Raw genomic sequence first — 15,775 nt, forward strand, 5'->3', positions numbered from 1 at the left:
GATAAAGATGATGAGGTTAAAGGGCCTGTACCTGCTGGATGCTTGACGAGAGCTGTGAGGCCTCGGATAAGTCACTGCTTGTCTCTAATGAGCTCATTTGCACATAAGTGGTGGTGTTTGTTGTGAAGTGGACCACTGGCCTCCCGCCTGACCCCTCGACTTCCTCAGCCGTGCGCCGAGGACCCAGCTAACCTCCTTCTCTGATTTCCATTTCTCTGCCTTGCCCTCTGCCTTCTTCGTCATTACCTCATTCCTGGAGAATATTTCCTGAGGTTCATTAATTGTCTGGGCAGGTGCTATGAAGAAGAAGAAGAAGAAGGCACGAGCAAGGCCTGGAATGCAGTTGGCGTGATTGCTGCTATTCTATTACCGCCATTGCTGTTATTGTTACCACTTGCCCTCATTAGGTTGGGAAATCCTTGGGACCTCGTTTCGTTTTGCTCACACTGTGTGGGAGAGGAAAGACAGGAGGCTTCATTTGGGAGGGGCATGTGCTTATCCAAAACACTCCTGCCCCCAGACTGTGCAGGGTCAGCGAACCTCAGCAGTGGAGGGAATAGCCAAGAGACAGCAGCCAGAGAGGGCATGGTGGGGTTGGCCCATTTCCAAATTGTTCTTTCTGAGGTTTGGAAGGGCTCTTTACCTGGGCCTCAGTTTCCCATTTTGACTCAGCAGACAGACTGAAGAAGGCTATTTCCAGAAGTCCCTGGGGCCTCAGGGTCCAGGACATGAGTTTTGTAAGGCTGAAACTGAAGGAGAGTGGTCTGGCTCCCTGCTGGGAAGTCACTCAGAGACATGGGTCAGCAGTCAGCCACGCCACACATGGCCTCCAGCCAGGCGGCCTGACACCCCCTTTCCCCTGGAGTGCCTTCCGCTCTGCCAGTCAGCGCTGGCTCCCGCCTGCTGCCACGGAGGTTAGACTGTCCTTCAGGAAGGGGCAGTTGTTGGCTGGGCCTGGAGGAGGGGGCAGCATCTGAGTGGCCTGTTGCTGGGGCATACTGGTTTCTGTGTCAGCTTCAGGGGAGCAGCCCCCAGGGACTTAATGGGGAGTGGGCAAGGAGATACAGTCACCCCCAGCTCGTACCCGTTCTTGAAACTGGCACTGGGGTGCTGGGATGATGAGAGGAAAGACCCGGGTCCCACTTGCCAGGCCTGAGTCACGGGCATCTCCCAGGGTCCCCGCCTCACCTCTGTCAGCCCTGCCTCCTCCTGCCTCCCTTTGAGAAAGCCATGACTCACAGTTAGCCAGTCATCTCATCTCCAGCCTGAAGGGAGGAGCTGAGCTAGGGCAGCAGGGTGTCCCGGCCCTCCCCCCTGTTCTAAGGCTCCACACAGGCTGCCTCCTGCTCTCTACTATAGGAAAGGGACTGCTGGCTGACAGAAGCCTCCCACCTGCCCCCCCCCCCCCCCCCCAGCCAGTGCACTTGCTAGCACTAGCTCTTGCTGGCACTCTCAGGAGAGACCCAGACTGGCAGATTCAGCCTTGGAGGTGAATCCTGAAAGGCGGTCCAGCTGCCTGGCTCCTTCCAGAACCCGCTGCTTGGCACCAGGTACCGGATTAAGGGTGGCCAGTAGGTGGGAGGAGTGGTGGAGGGCATGTGACTGCTAAACAGAGAGTATAGACTGTAAAAGGCCGGGGGTTGTCGGGGGAGATTTAGCTCAGATGAGTATAACTGCGGGGTGTCTCTATAGAGATGTGTGTGAATTGAGAGCTGCCTAGAAAAAAGGACAGGATCAGAAGCAACAGGACTTTCAGAGCCGTTAGTCGTTGGGTCTCTGGAAAATGAAGGCTCAAGTAGTACAGTCTTGGGCCCAGCAGTGTGGCATCTGCTCTCTGGGCCTTTTAGGCGCCGTGGGTATCATACACTTGTAATTCCATTACTTAGGAGGCAGAGGTAAGAGGCTGTCAAGTTCAGGGCCCGCCTGGGCTACAGCGATCTCTGCTCCTGTTGTAAAAGTGGGAGAAGGGAGACTCTGAGAGGGCAGGCAGCTTGCCTGAGGTCACAGAGCAAGCCCAGGCTCCAGAGGAGGGCGCTGTGGTAGACTGAGGATGGTGACCCTAAAGGCGGTCTCCCTTAGGGGCTTCCTTTAGGGACAGGACAGGGGCCCCCAGAGAACCAGGACAGTCTTAACAGCTTGAAACCCAGGAAGGAAGGAAGGAAGGAAGGCATGGGGCAAATTCTGATCTGAACGAACAGGAGGCACCTGGAATGGGAGTCCCGGGAAGTGAGGCTGAGGTGCCAAGAGCTGCTAACCCACTAACCACAAGACCTCAGGGCCCCCAGCTGCTTGGGCCTGATAGGACCTTAGTCCCCTTCCCCTGGTGTAGGAAATGGGGGCAGGGATCCCGTCTTCCCCATTCTCCAGCCAGCCATCTGTGTGTGTGTGTGTGTGTGTGTGGCGCCCGTTAGGGCCTCCGAGGGACTCACTTTACTGAGGGGATGGGGTGCGTAGAGGCAGAACTCCTTTTGTTCCCCTTCCCTTCTGTGGGCTACTGTGGCCTGGGGTTGTCAACATGGGTGGGGGAAAGGTCCTATGCCTACATCAGAAGGCCAAGGGAAGTTGCTGAGCTTGGGCATTCACTAAGTGCCTACTGTGTGTTCCCTACTGTACAGGGAGCAATGAGGCAAGTAAGATCAGCTGGGACTTGCAGATGCCCCCCTCCTTGCAGCGCCCCCCCCCCCCAGGTATCAGAGACTATGAGAAGGGCCAGCTGTTTAGGAGCTGGAGGGTGCTGAGGTGGTCTCCCACAGTGCAGGCCAGTCCCTATGTCATCTTCCCTGTCCTGTTTAGAGACTGTACTAGCTTTGGGGGACCAGACTTCATCTTCCCCCATTAGAGTCTCAGGAACTTGAGATACAGCCCACCTTGGTCAAAGTCACTTCACCTGGCCTCTCTCTGGGTTCCTAAATTGTCATGGGGGTGAGCCCAGCTGCCCTGTCTCCATTGGCTGAGGACTTGGCTCCAAGAGTCCCAGACATGGGGCTCCTGGCTCCTGGTATGACCTCTGTCTAGGGTGGCTTGTATGTGGCATCTCCATCCTGTTAGGGACAGGCTGGTGAGGAGGTGTGGCTGCAGGGGGAGATGAGGGGACTAGAGGAGATGGCGGGAGCTTGGGGGTAGGGGGAGGGTGGGGGGTTGTGGGGGGCAGGGGCTGTGACAAAGGAGTGAGTCTGACCCTAAACTGGGCAGAAGGGGAGAGGGAGGAATGGAGCCTGAACATAGATGGATAGAGTGTCCATGGCAGAGACTATAACTGGGAAGAGTTTGGGGGGCGGGGCAACAAGGAAAGCTCGGAAGCATGGAGCCAGCAACAGTACTGCAGCCTGACATGGGTCACTTTGAGCACACTTGGTGTCATGGCAGAGGGTCTCAGTCTTCTGTGCAGGGGGAAACGATGGTGAGAGGACTAGGCAGTGGGGTGGCCTGGCTACTCAGCGCCTGGCTGCTAGGTTGAGCCTCAGGCTTAGGGGATGGCTTCCCGGCTAAGGGGAGAGAAGTGGAGGTGACAGTCCAGCCACAAGGAAGGGAAGAGAGCAGACAGAGTTATGACAGGGGCGGTGTGCTCTGTGGAGATGGCCTTCTTATCAGGATCCGGCACGACAAGGGAGAGGCGTGGACAAAACAGTCCTGAAGGGGGCCACTGCGGATGGACTCCTGTCCAGTGGATGCTGAGCCCTCACTAGGACGCGGGATGCAGGATAAGCATCCTAGTCAGTAGGGGAAGGGGGGAAGGGCCCTCATAGAGTTGTTAGAGGTGCTGGTGGGGGAGGTTGGGGGGAAAGCGTGACAACACAGGACCCACATCCCAGTGTTCCACCCTCCCCCTAAGATTGAGTAGGCCTTCACACTCGCATCCTGGTCCTCAGGGTGGCCCTGCTTTCTGACTCACATCAGATGGGAGCATCATGTGAATGCACCCAGCAGCCAAGGGTGACCAGCCTCCAGGGACCTGGCAGATGGCAAGTTGGGGGTGGGGCAGAGCTGGCACAAAGAGGCCTCTCAGATGCGGTGGGCGGAGCACTGGCAAACCATCCATCCTTTGCTTGGCTGAGAGCTTGGCCCTGCTCCACACTCTGGACCCCCCAGTCCCATCTGGAATTGCTGGGGGCCCCTGAGGAGCCTGTAGATTCTGAGGTCCAGCCTGAGCTGCTGTGGAGAGAGGGACTAAGGGTAGCCCACTGCCAATCACTGGCCTGCCTGGCGTGGGGTGGTCTGAGACACTGACTGTGGTGTCACACGTCCTAAACTCTCCAGGCTCCAGCCTGGATCAGAACAATCCTGAACCTTCCATGCTTGGCTCGGGGCTTACCACAGAGACAAGGAATGGGGTGGGGGTGAGGAGGCTTCCCCAGTGATGGGTTCAAATCTTTGGGGGTTCCAGGTCCCACTGCTGTTTTCTTCTGCCTCTCTTGAGAGGCAAGGAAGTCCTTGTCTGGGTCCTAAGCTGGTTGTCGGAGGGCATAAGCCCATGCATTTAGTGATGGGATTCAGACAGGCTTGTTCAGAGAACCTGGCTATACCCCTTTCTGGTTGTGTGGGCTTGGGCATGGGCCTCTGTCTCCTCATCTTTAGCCATATCTCCAGGGGCTTCTCTGAGCGTTGCAGAGTTAACCTGAAAACATTTAGAATAGCATCTGCACCGTGGGGAGTTAGCATTTGACTTTCTCTCTCCTGTTGGATGGATGGGCATACCGAAGCCAGAGACGTCAGTTCTTATCTGCACTGCCTCTGGGGGAGCCGGACACTAGAACGAGTCAGCCTGCCCCAACTAGTCCAATCTGTGTGTCACGGAATGCAAGGCTAGCATGGTTGGGCATCAGGCTTCTGGGCTAGCACTGACATTGGTGATGCATGGACTGCAATTCCAGGGCAAGCAGAGATAAGAGCTTACTGCCGGAGAAGCTGGCAGAACAGCCAACATCAGCGGGCAGTCCTCTCTGCACTAATGGGCGATGGGCTGGGGATGAAGAGCCGGCTCTCCTAGAGCCAGCTCTAACCCCCACATGGTTCTGTGGCTAATAGCTTCAGCCTGCCTGTCCTGTTTCAGGGCCGCTTTGACTCCAAAAGGATGAGATAGAAAACTGTCCTTACACGCTCTTCATCCCACCCCCCACCCCCGAGTCCCAGGCCTCTGCCCTCCGCCTTCCAGCAATATCTGCCTGGATTCTCAATTCCCATGGCAGAAAGACCTTAAGTGTCAGAGACTCGTGTTACACGGCCAAAGATCAGAGCATCTCTGGGCCTCGGCTTCCTTGCCTGCGAATGGGAAGAACCTGTCTCTTGTAAGGTTTGCTGCTGGAACATGGCAGCGTAGGCTGCAAATGTTGAGCTAGTGTGCTGCAGCTTTGGAGGTCCTCAGTAAGCCCTGTTAGATATTCGGGGGCGCTCGAGTTACAACCAAGTTCAGATCCTTGAAGAGCCACCTTGAGCGAGTGTCTCTCTCCTCTCCTCCCTTCCTCTGCTCTCCTTGCCTCCCTCTCCTGTCCCCTCTCTTCTTTTCCTTCCCTCCTCCTCAGTCTCCCTCTCTCCTTTCGCCTTTTCACATAGGGTTATTACTGTGTGTAACCCCCAAGCTGGCCTCAAACTCATGATGCTCCTGCCTCAGCCTCCTGAGTGCTCAGATTACAAACAAGTGCAACCATGTCTGGCAAGTAACTTCCTTGCTCTGAGTCTCATTTACAGTTAGGATGAAGACACTTGAATCTCCAGGAGGCGTGAGGAGGGAAGGGGCTAGCCACATGTTGCTGGTGCTCGGGGAAGCAGGCTTCATCCCCACCTGTGCCAAACCTGCTCATCTCTTAGTTTGGCAGTGCCCTGGCATGGGTCACACAGGTGGTTAGGAGGGTGAGCTCTGGGGCAGTCTGGTTCCATCTTGGTGCCAGCCACTGTGTGCATTTAGACAGGTGCGTTAATCATCCTGCCCCTTGGTTTTCTTTAGTTTTAAAGCAGGAGTGACAATGGCATCTTCAGAGGGTTGAGGGAGCCATGAGTTGTTTTGTTTCATTTTGTTTGTTTTGTATTTTTCTAGACAGGGTTTCTCTGTGCAGCCTTGACTGTCCTAGACTCTCTTTGTAGACCAGGCAGGCCTTGAACTCGTAGTGATTTGCCTGCGAGCGCTGGGACTAAAGGCATGTGCTACCACACTGGGCTGAGCCATGAGATTTTAAAAAAAGATATATTTATTTATTATTATGTATACAGTGCTCTATCTGCATGTACACCTGCATGCCAAAAGAGGGCCCCAGATCACATTATAGATGGTTGTAAGCCACCATGTGGTAGCTGAGAATTGAACTCAGGACCATTGGAAGAGCAGTCAGTGCTCTTAACCTCTGAGGCATCTCTCCAGCCCCCGAGCCATGAGAATTTTAAAGCGCATCATTCCCAATGCGCTGCTATTGGTAACATTCCGGAACCTTCTTTGGGGAAGTGGCAGAGTTTATATCCCAGAGCAACAGTCCGTCCCCTGTCAAGATGTCATCAGAAAGGCTCCAATCCATAGACGGCCCACGCCCTTAGATATTCCATTGCTATTCTGGGGGATTGTCCTGCCTGGGACTTGATCCTGCTTTCTAAGACCTGGGACCACATTGCCAGACCCTTGCTGTTGTGCATCACTCAAAAGTCAGCTTTATTCAAGAGCCACCGCCTTTGAGGCTGCCCAGTTCCAGCTGGGGTCCTCGGGTACACACACACACACACACACACAAAACTCTCTTATGGGGAGGAGAAGAGCAGTAAGATGGTAGACAGACAACGTGATGAACAGTCTTTGCCATCTACCATGCCCAGAGAAGGAGTTTCCAGGGGGAAGGCCACATATTGACCTAGATCTTATAGAACTCCCACGGTCCCTTAAATAGATTTTGCTTGTCTGCGAGAGAAATCTCACAGTAGTTTATTGCGTGTGTTCATTGACTCACGGCTGCTCAGTAGTAGCGGGAGTGCGGCCCATTCTGACGCTATCTAAGGGTCACCAGATTCCCCGGGTTCTGCAGTCTTCGAAAGAGATGACTTCACAGTTAGCATTGCAGTCATTCTTTAGAATTTCAAGCACAGGGGAAAGAGAAGACACCTTTGCAAAAGGCATAGCGAGGGGAGGTGACCATTAGACACTGCCTGCTGTTAGACCTTGGCCTGTTTGGCCACCATGCTGGGTTCAGAAGGAATGCCTGGGTTTCAGCCAGGCTGGTGGCCTGAGCAGCACTCCATGGTCACCCCTCTTTTGGACTGATTCCCTTAGGCCCTAGGGTCTGGGCTGAGTGGCTATTCTCAGCTGACTCCAGTTCTCAGGGTATGGTTGTATCTGGAACCCTGGGCGTCTGACCTTATGGTAGGTGACAACTGCCTAGATCCACCTGTTTGGATGTGACAAGTGTGAGGGGTGGACCCCAGAGGTTGGTCAGGGTAGCTGAGTCACACTGAGCCTGGGCCTGATTCCCGACTGTTGTATCATCATCTGGGTAGGTGCCAAATGGCTTGGGTTTGGCCAATGGCCTGTTTTCCTAGCCTGCGCTTCACTGCCCAAGGCCCTCATAGTGTCTTTGGTACTTCTGGTCGTCTGAGATTGAAATTTGTATCCACATTTCAGAGACAATGAAGCAAGTTGAGGGTCCCTGAAAAGCCCATGGTGGAAGGGACCTGGACTCTGGTCACTTGCCTGTGGTTAGACTTGTCCCTTTTTTGTCACAATGGATATTTCCACCGAAGGCAGTGAGCACTCCATCTTTGGCTGGTACCCAAGTTGGTCAGAGAAGGGTGAGAAGGGAGTTAGGGAGGGTGGGGGTTCTTCACAGCTCTTTCCAGCCATGAGCTTTCCCAACTCTGGGGAGATGGCACCAAGGAGTTGTCAAGTGTTACCCAGCACATGGGTAGTTCTAGTGCATCTGGTGATGTCTGTGAGGGGCGCAGTGTCCCCTCCACTGCCTTGCTGGTCGCTGCAGCTAGCCTCCCCCATTGGGGGCTTCCTCTTCAGGGCTGTTTTCTAAGCAGCCTGTGAGGAGCTGGGGATGAGGGCGGTTGTTTTGGGCAGGAAAGGCATACACCGACCCGCGGAATCTGGGGCCTCTTGATCTTCATACAGTCCTGAGTCTGAGCAGGGTGTCCACGCTGCCATACTCCTCCATCCTAACACCGGCTACGATAGCACCCTGCTGGAGTTGTGGGCAACAGGCCGGAAGCGGTAAGGAACCTTCTTGTCAGACCCCCCTCCAGACCGTACTTAGCCCAGCTAGTAGCTGTGCTTGCCCCACTCTCTTGGGATCCCTGATGATAGGGTCTGGTCTCTGACCCTGACACAGGATGAGCTGTCACCAGCTATAATTGGGGAACACAGTTGGCACTTCTCCCTGGGGACCCTGCTATGGGTTTCAACATAAGCAGGTGTCCCACCTCTGGCCCCCTACTAAGGGAACCAGAGTTCAAAGCTGCAGTAAATGTGATCTGTGAAGACAGTGCTGTTCATGAGTGTAGAGGGATGGTCTGGCACAGTCCCTCAGTGAGGCCTTGGGGTTGTAGTAAACCTCTCTGAGCCTCCATTTCTACCTCTGAAGAACAGCACAGGCAGCTAGCACTCTGTGCTGTGGGGCTGCTGGTACAAGGTGGGTGCTGCAAGAATAGAGTGGAGTCATAAGACTGGATTGCTGTCCAGTCTTACCAGTTCCAAGGCCTGAGGCAAGCAGCTTCTCTGGAAGCCTGTTTCCTCGTCTGTGCAGTTCCTCACAGGTGGCAGTGGAGGTTATGACGGCAGGTGCATGTCATGGGGCTCACAGGCATGTGGTCCCTGCCACCACCTAACTCTGTTCTGTGGGCCTAATCCTAGACGTCAGAGGTACCCACCCTGGGTTCCTGTTAGACGCCAGCACTCTGATCATCTATCTTCCTTATCCACCTCAGATGTCCTGCAGGAGCCCAGCAAAGAATGTGGCACTGCATACAGTGACAGTCCTGGGAGCTAGCTTTGTAACTGAGGCTTCTTCCTGGCTCCCTTAATCCCACAGCATCGGAGCAGGCCCTTGGGGGATATAGGTTGGTCACAGTGCCTGAAGAGAAACCCAGGGTTTCCTGATCACAGGTGCTGGTGGGATTTCAGACAGGCTGCAGTCCAGAAGCCTTTGGAGTGGGCTTGTCTCACCCTGAGGTGGGCGGAGGACTAAGAAAACCTGGGTGCCTCAGGCCTTCTCACAACGTTTATTAGGCTGACTGGTGCTGGAGAGAGTGCTAGCCTAGAGTTTCTGACTCTCCTGGCTCTCAGACTGTGCATGAGGATCCCTACACTGGCCCAGCAACCTGGCAGAGCTGCGGGCACTCCTTCCCTAACCACAGGCTGGGGACAGCTCAATGTTCTGTCCTCGAGGAGACGTTTTTTAACCTGGACTTACAGTATCAGGAGTCAGCTGTTGGGACGGAGCCTCTGTGGCCTGGCTCTGAGCCTTGGTTTGACTCATTTGCTCCTGGGTTAAACTAGCAGCACTGGGCAGCTGCTATGGTCTCCCACTGCACAGGCTGTCAGAGGTGCTAAATCAGTCAGTCAGTCAGACAGACAGACAGACAGACAGGACTAGAGAGACGGCTCAGTGGCTATGAGCCAAAGATGCTGTTTCAGAGGATTTGAGTTTGATTTCTTTTTCTTTTTCTTTTTCTTTTTTTTTTTTTTTAAAGATTTGTTTATTTATTATGTATACAATGTTCTGTCTGCGTGTATACCTTAGGCCAGAGAGGGCATCAGATCACATCATAGATGGTTGTCAGCCACATGTGGTTGCTGGGAATTGAACTCAGGACCTCCGGAGGAGCAGTCAGTGCTCTTAACCTCTGGGCCATCTCTCCAGCCCCTTGGGTTTGATTTCTAACATCCATGTCAGGTTAGCTCACTATGGACTGTAACTCCAACCACAGGGAGATCTTATACCTTTGGCCTCCATAGCACCTGTGCTCACATACACAGATGCACATAGAGAAATAGATATGCACATACATATGATTGAGGAAAAAAAGCATAGCAATAATATCTTCAAAAAGAAAAAGACAAAAAAAAAAAAAAAAAAAAGCCTCTGAAGAAGCGAATTGCAAGTGCATTTCAGAAATAACCAAAGGCCCTCGAAACAAGAACAGGTGACTAGGAATGCCATGATGGTCACAGAAGACAGTTTGAATTAGAGAGTCGTAGATGGCATCTTAGGAGAGTGGACATTTGAGTGAAGGCCCAAGGCCAGTCAGTGGGGAGGTCTTAGATAGCACCCGCAGTGGTGAGGGGGGAAAGCGTGTGCAAAGGCCCTGAGGTGAAGCTACAGGTACAATTGGACTTACTGAATGTGAGGAAGGCATGGGTGGCAGGGGTGGACCCGGGCTGGGGTCACTGGTTTGGATTGCTCTGTGAGCCTCAGATATCTGACAGGCATTTCTGATTCCCTCCTCCCCTCTGCTTGCTCCGCAGAAGCGCAGGGAGAGCTAAGCTGATTTATCTCTGGCTGTGGTTTCTGAGCAGCTATTAGCTTCTGTCGGGTTTTTCTCATGAGCAGCCATGTCCCTGGGTCTTGCTATAGTGAGGGAGCATCAAGTGTGTGTTGAGGGTCTCAGTGTCCCCCATCCTGGGCTCTCAGAACCTCAGTACCCTACCCAGCTTCTCTAAGGTCTCAGGGTCCTTTGATCCAACATGGCTACTTTCCCAGCCAGTAGGCCTTGGAGCTCTTTCTGGAGGCAGGGGAAGGTGTCCCTACCCCACCCCCACCCGGAGCCCAGGACAGCAACCCCTTTCTTTGCTTTCTTTTCCTCTTCCTCCAGGCCCAAAATAGAGCCTGAATGGTCCCAGGCTCTGGCAGTGAGACAATAGTGGCCTCCTGACCGCGGCAGCCTGCTGGCCTGGGTCCATGGGCTGGAGCACTGGGCTAGTGTGCCCAGGCCTCCAAGCCCTGCTGCCTTTCCCAGGACCCATGCCAGCCCTTCCACCTGAGGCATTGGGTCCCCTGGAGTTCCCACCGGTGCTCTCGGGAAGGGCTTGTCACCACTCGGTGGAGGGCTGGGACCCTTTGGTTCAGCCTTCTCAGCCTCACTCTGTCCTTATCTGCTGCTGGCCTGGAGCTGGAGAGTCCTTTAGATACCTCTCTGTACTCACTCAAGTCTGTCTGGAGCTCAGAGGTCACCCCAAGTGTACGGATGTCTTTCCTTTTTGACTCACTGGGTAGAAAAGCTTTACAGAGGTTAAGAGCTGTGCCCACTCAGAAAGAAGTAAGTGCCATGTCCTGGAAATCAAATCAAGTTTGGATGTGCATCGTGTTGGGGAGGGGACTAGACAGGATGCGGTGGGTGCTTAGAGCCTCAGAGATCTGTGTTTGAGTTCCATATCCTGCCCTTTCCAGGTAGCCTTGAGCAATCACATCCCCTCTCCAGCCTCTGGAGTCTCATCTCAACAAGGGTTCAACCTGGTTCACCACGCAAAGTGGTGGAAATAAGCTTCTAAAATGCCCAGTGTGAGGCGTACAGTGAATGCATCAGAAGCCTTGACTTCATCCTACTCTCTTCCTGGGCAGGTAAAGAGGGGCCCAGAAGCTCCTGCCTCATTCAGGGAGCTCTAGAAGAAAAGGCAGGAGGAGCCCCAGCCCTGACCTGGCTTCAGAAAGCAGATTATGAGTGAGCTGTGGCAATCTGGGAAGGCTTCCAGGAAGAGACAGGATCTTGGCGTTTTCAGGGGAGAATGGTATGCACTCTTTTCACTGCATGGTGAACAGGGTTGGGATCAGAGGATGTTCCACCTGGCCTGTGGTCAAGGCCGTAGGAAGGCAGCCAGCAAGTGCCAGCTTCCAATAAGTGTCATTTGGTCAAGGGTCTTGGCTCCCATCCTGTTCTAAAGCCATTTGGTGTTAAAGTCATTGCTGAGGGTCAGACGTGGTGGCACACACCTGTGATTCTAGTACTTGAGGCTGAGGCTGGAGGAAAGCACATTGCAAGACCTTCCCTCAAGCCCCTCCCCTCGAGTTAAAAAGTCGGTGCGGATTAAGTGGAAGATTTCATGCAAAAACTACCATTCTGCTTCTCTAGAGAACTTGAGTGCCCTGGGGCTTCAAGGTCTGCCACCCCCCACCTCCCACACCGCTCCCCCCCCCCTACCCCGCCAAAGACAGATGTCCTGTGCTCTAGGACCGCTCTCTTGCACTTGGACCCAGCTTGTCCCAGCCAGTGCCTGCCTAGCCTAGGCAGCCTTAAGATGAAAGCTCTCACAGTCGGGTACAGACAAGTCAGAGGGCCCGCGCTCTAAGCAAGCCAGTGACGCAGTGCGTGCAGCTGCCAACGGTTGCCAGGGGAACGGTTGCCAGGGGCTGCTGTCACCTGCGCCCCTTCCTCCCCCTTGGCGCTGGAGGCCCGTCTTCTCAGCCTGGCTTCCCGCCTGCCCCCTTTGTTTGAAGCGCTAGTAAGGGGGTGGTGACTGGGGGGGACCCAGGCTTCCATGCGACTTGCCCCTTGTACTAGGGGGAAGTATCCCTTATTTCAGCAGTTTTCTGCCTGCAAAACAGGGAGCCTCCGACCAGTCAGTCTTTTGCCTGGAGGAAGAAGCCAGGTAGACTCTCCTGCCCTCCCTTTTCTTTCCCCCTTCCCACCATCTCTTTTCCTTCCTCCGCAGCCTCCTTTCTTCTTTCTCTCTCCTGTAACCCTGCATCCCCCATTTCCATGACGCTGCCATGTAGCTAATGGTGGTGGGTTGCCAGGGACCCTGGAGGCATCATAGCTGGTCCCCTAAGAGGACTCAAATAGTAGCAGCCTAGAGAATCATCAGGAAGTGGTTGGGGGTAGCCACACACTCCTTCCCTCTCTAGCTGATTTTTTTTTTCTTTTTTTTTTTTTTTTTTTTTTAGTCTCAGCTGTGGCTGTGGTCACAGCATAGGTCTAAGGGAGGGTTAGGAGGGTAAGCAGACAAGGAGGGTTGGAAACACCACACAGCCTCGGGAAGAGCCAGAGGAACTGTGATCCATAGTCACCTAGGTAAGTTTATGCAGTCCCCTGAACTGGGGGCCTTGTGCAGATGGCAGTCAGCTTAATTCAAGGCGACCATTTCATGGGGTGACTTCTGAATAGAGGCTCTCACTAACAGGTAAGCTTTTCCTTCAAGAGCAGGCCTCTTCTGGGGCTAGCCTATATTCCCACGTAGCCCTCACTCCTCACTGTGGGACCCTCTGGCAGGGGCCTTGGCTTCCCAGAGGCCTCGTGTTCATCTGTTCAGTGGGTCATGGTCCTTTTTCTCATGGTTTCGTTGTTGTTGTTGTTGTTAAGATTAAATGTGTTGGTGTAAACTAGTCCTGGTGGCTCAGACCTGTAATCCGAACACTTGGGAGGCTGAGGCAGGAGTATTGTAAATTCATTGCCAGGCTGGGCTACATAGAGAGATGCCATCTCAAAACACAAAGCAAATAAATGTTAGATTCATTGCTTCAAGAGCTTTCAGTCCTGCCCTGCCTTTTGGAAGCGTTTTACTGTAGTACTGTGCTAAGTGTAGTTGTATTGTCGCAGGGCCAGGCACCTGCTTGTGGGTGCCACAGAGGAGCTAAGGGAACCTTTGTGTGCTCAGGGAGCTGCGAGGGGGGCTCTGGTCTGGACTCTGGTCTCCTCTCTGCAAGGGGCCTTGGATCCCTCCATAGTTGGGAGCTGCCTGGCTTTGTGTCTCTGAGCTGGCAGCCTCTGGACCAGGAAGGAGGAGGAGGAGAAAAGGGAGGTTTGGTAGCTGACCTTGGGAACAGAAAGATCCTACAGTCCACAGATGGGCATTCTGCCTGGCTCAAGGAGCCCGGCGCAGCCCCCAGAAGGCCAGTGGGTGGCCTTGGGCAAAGCAGATGGGAAAGGGGAACTTTGGGCAGACGTGGAAACTGCTGCGGTCTGAAAGGAAAGAGAATCTGGGCCAGGACTGTTCTCTTTGTCCCTTCCTGCCCGCTCAGAAGTCCTTCTTCACCTGCGTGTACCCTAAATCTGCCCTAGTAATAGGCAGAGGACAGAGGCCATAGTCACCTATTGACGAAGTGGAAACTGAGCCCCACCAAGAGGCAGGCTGGGCCAAGATTGCAGGCTTAGGTGGCCTCTATGCCTATAACTGCTGCCACCCAGCCCTGGGAGGCAGATGCTGGCCCTGTGTACCAATCCAAGAGGCTGCCAGTTTGATCTGGCTTCAAACACTCAAGGACATGAAGCTGATTAGGGCTGGCACCAGAGTCCCTGGACTGCCTAAGCCCCAGCCTACAGTGGGTTAATTCAGTATGACAGATGTGGGTCCCGAGCATTACCCTGCTCTCTCTCCCTTAGTTTCTCAGACTCTCCAGTTGGCCCCAAAATTAACATGGGACTTTGAGCATCCACGTCTTAGAGCCTCACTTTTTCACTCTCTCCACTATTCTCACTGCCTTAGTTACTGGCCAGGACATGAACTCAGATGTCTAGGGGAGGCTGGAATGGATCAGATGGGATCACGTTGGGTCAGGTCGAGCTGCTGCCGTGGGTGAAAGAAGGCAGGGTCATCCTGAATACACCCCAAGCTCACAGGGGACCTGTTGCCTGGAATTGTCAGAGATGGTGATGAGGGGCCCCAGGGAACTCTGCAACCTAAATGGCGTCAGTGGCCCATCTTGTGCTAGCTAATAGCCTTGGGGACAACTCAGAGAAGAGCAAGGGCTGGGGACTGTGTGTGTGTGTGTGTGTGTGTGTGTGTGTGTGTGTGTGCGCGCGCGCGCGCGCGCACGCTGATAGACTATTGTCTGCATGGTGTCAAGGTATCTGGAGACTTGTTTTTCATGTGAATGACAGGTGTCCATGCTGAAAAGGTCTGTCACACTGGTTTAGGGAATGGCCCCAGCAACCTTTATGGTCTTTCTACTTACCAGACTTTTCAGAGCTTTTGCTGTGTTAAGGCATAAGAGAAAAGTAGGGTCCAAAGGTCTCTCTAACCAGAGGTTTCCCTACACAGGGAGACGGAGGGAGGGAAGGGACACAGTAACCACAGTGGCTGAAACCATTGCTTTGAGGTTAGATGGTTTGAGTCATGGCATGGCTCCTCCTTTGCTCTGCGATCTTGGCTGTGATGGAAGCCCTTTGTATTATCCCTATCTTTGGATAAGCATTGTTCCAGAATTAGTGGGAGGAGAGTGGGCTACAGAGCTGAGCGCCCTGGGCCACTATGTGGCAAGGACGCCATGGATGGTGCTGGCAGCGAGTGCTTGCTGGAGGGGGATCTGGATTCCAGTTCCTCGCTGAGCCCAACACACTGTCTGCTGCCTACTGGTCACCATGAAGGCTGTGCAGGAGGCAGAGGCCCGAGCTCAGCAGAGTGAATACTTTGCAAGTTAGCACTACAGGAAAGGCCTGTGGGTAAGCACAATTAAGGGAGTGGCTGAGGCCAGCTCATCCTTGCTTGGTGATGGTTCTTGGCCTTCCTAGGGCCTCCCATGTGCATGCCTACTTGTAGGAACAGGAAACTGGAGAATGGTCAGCTGCTGAAGACTTAGAGTTCTTTGTGCCCACAGGCCCTCTGCTGGGCTGGCACTCAATGCCCACAGCCCCCCTCCCTCAGTTTCCCCATGGGGCATGGCTGGCAGAGGGTATTGCATCAGTGGCCCATCTTGTGCTAGCTAATAGCCTTGGGGACAACTCATGGATGTGGGCAGGAAACCACAGGAAGGTGAGGCCTGTGCTAGCTGTGCAGCCCTCTATAGCAAGGCCGGGTCTAGAATGGCAGCCATGTGTGGTGGCTCACACCTGTCTTCCTGGCACTAGAGAGGCTAAGGCAGGGGGATTGCTG

At 54.0% G+C, this 15,775-nt stretch overlaps 1 protein-coding gene across 3 annotated transcripts in view; it reads left to right on the plus strand.

The window, feature by feature from the left end:
- The first annotated feature begins 1,404 nt into the window (after window positions 1-1,404).
- Adgrg1 (adhesion G protein-coupled receptor G1) overlaps window positions 1,405-15,775 on the plus strand; it is a 29,798-nt gene continuing 15,427 nt past the window's right edge. Inside the window, exon 1 of one of the 3 annotated variants that reach the window (XM_051168553.1) lies at window positions 1,405-1,550. The gene's annotated coding sequence lies outside the window, so the exon portion shown is untranslated. Of the gene's footprint in view, window positions 1,551-12,479; window positions 12,557-12,922; window positions 12,979-15,775 lie in introns of those variants that run through there. The other 2 variants (XM_051168556.1, XM_051168555.1) reach the window with 2 other exon arrangements.

Source organism: Acomys russatus, chromosome 26 (assembly GCF_903995435.1).
Source record: "Acomys russatus chromosome 26, mAcoRus1.1, whole genome shotgun sequence".
Classification (NCBI taxonomy): Eukaryota; Metazoa; Chordata; class Mammalia; order Rodentia; family Muridae; genus Acomys; species Acomys russatus.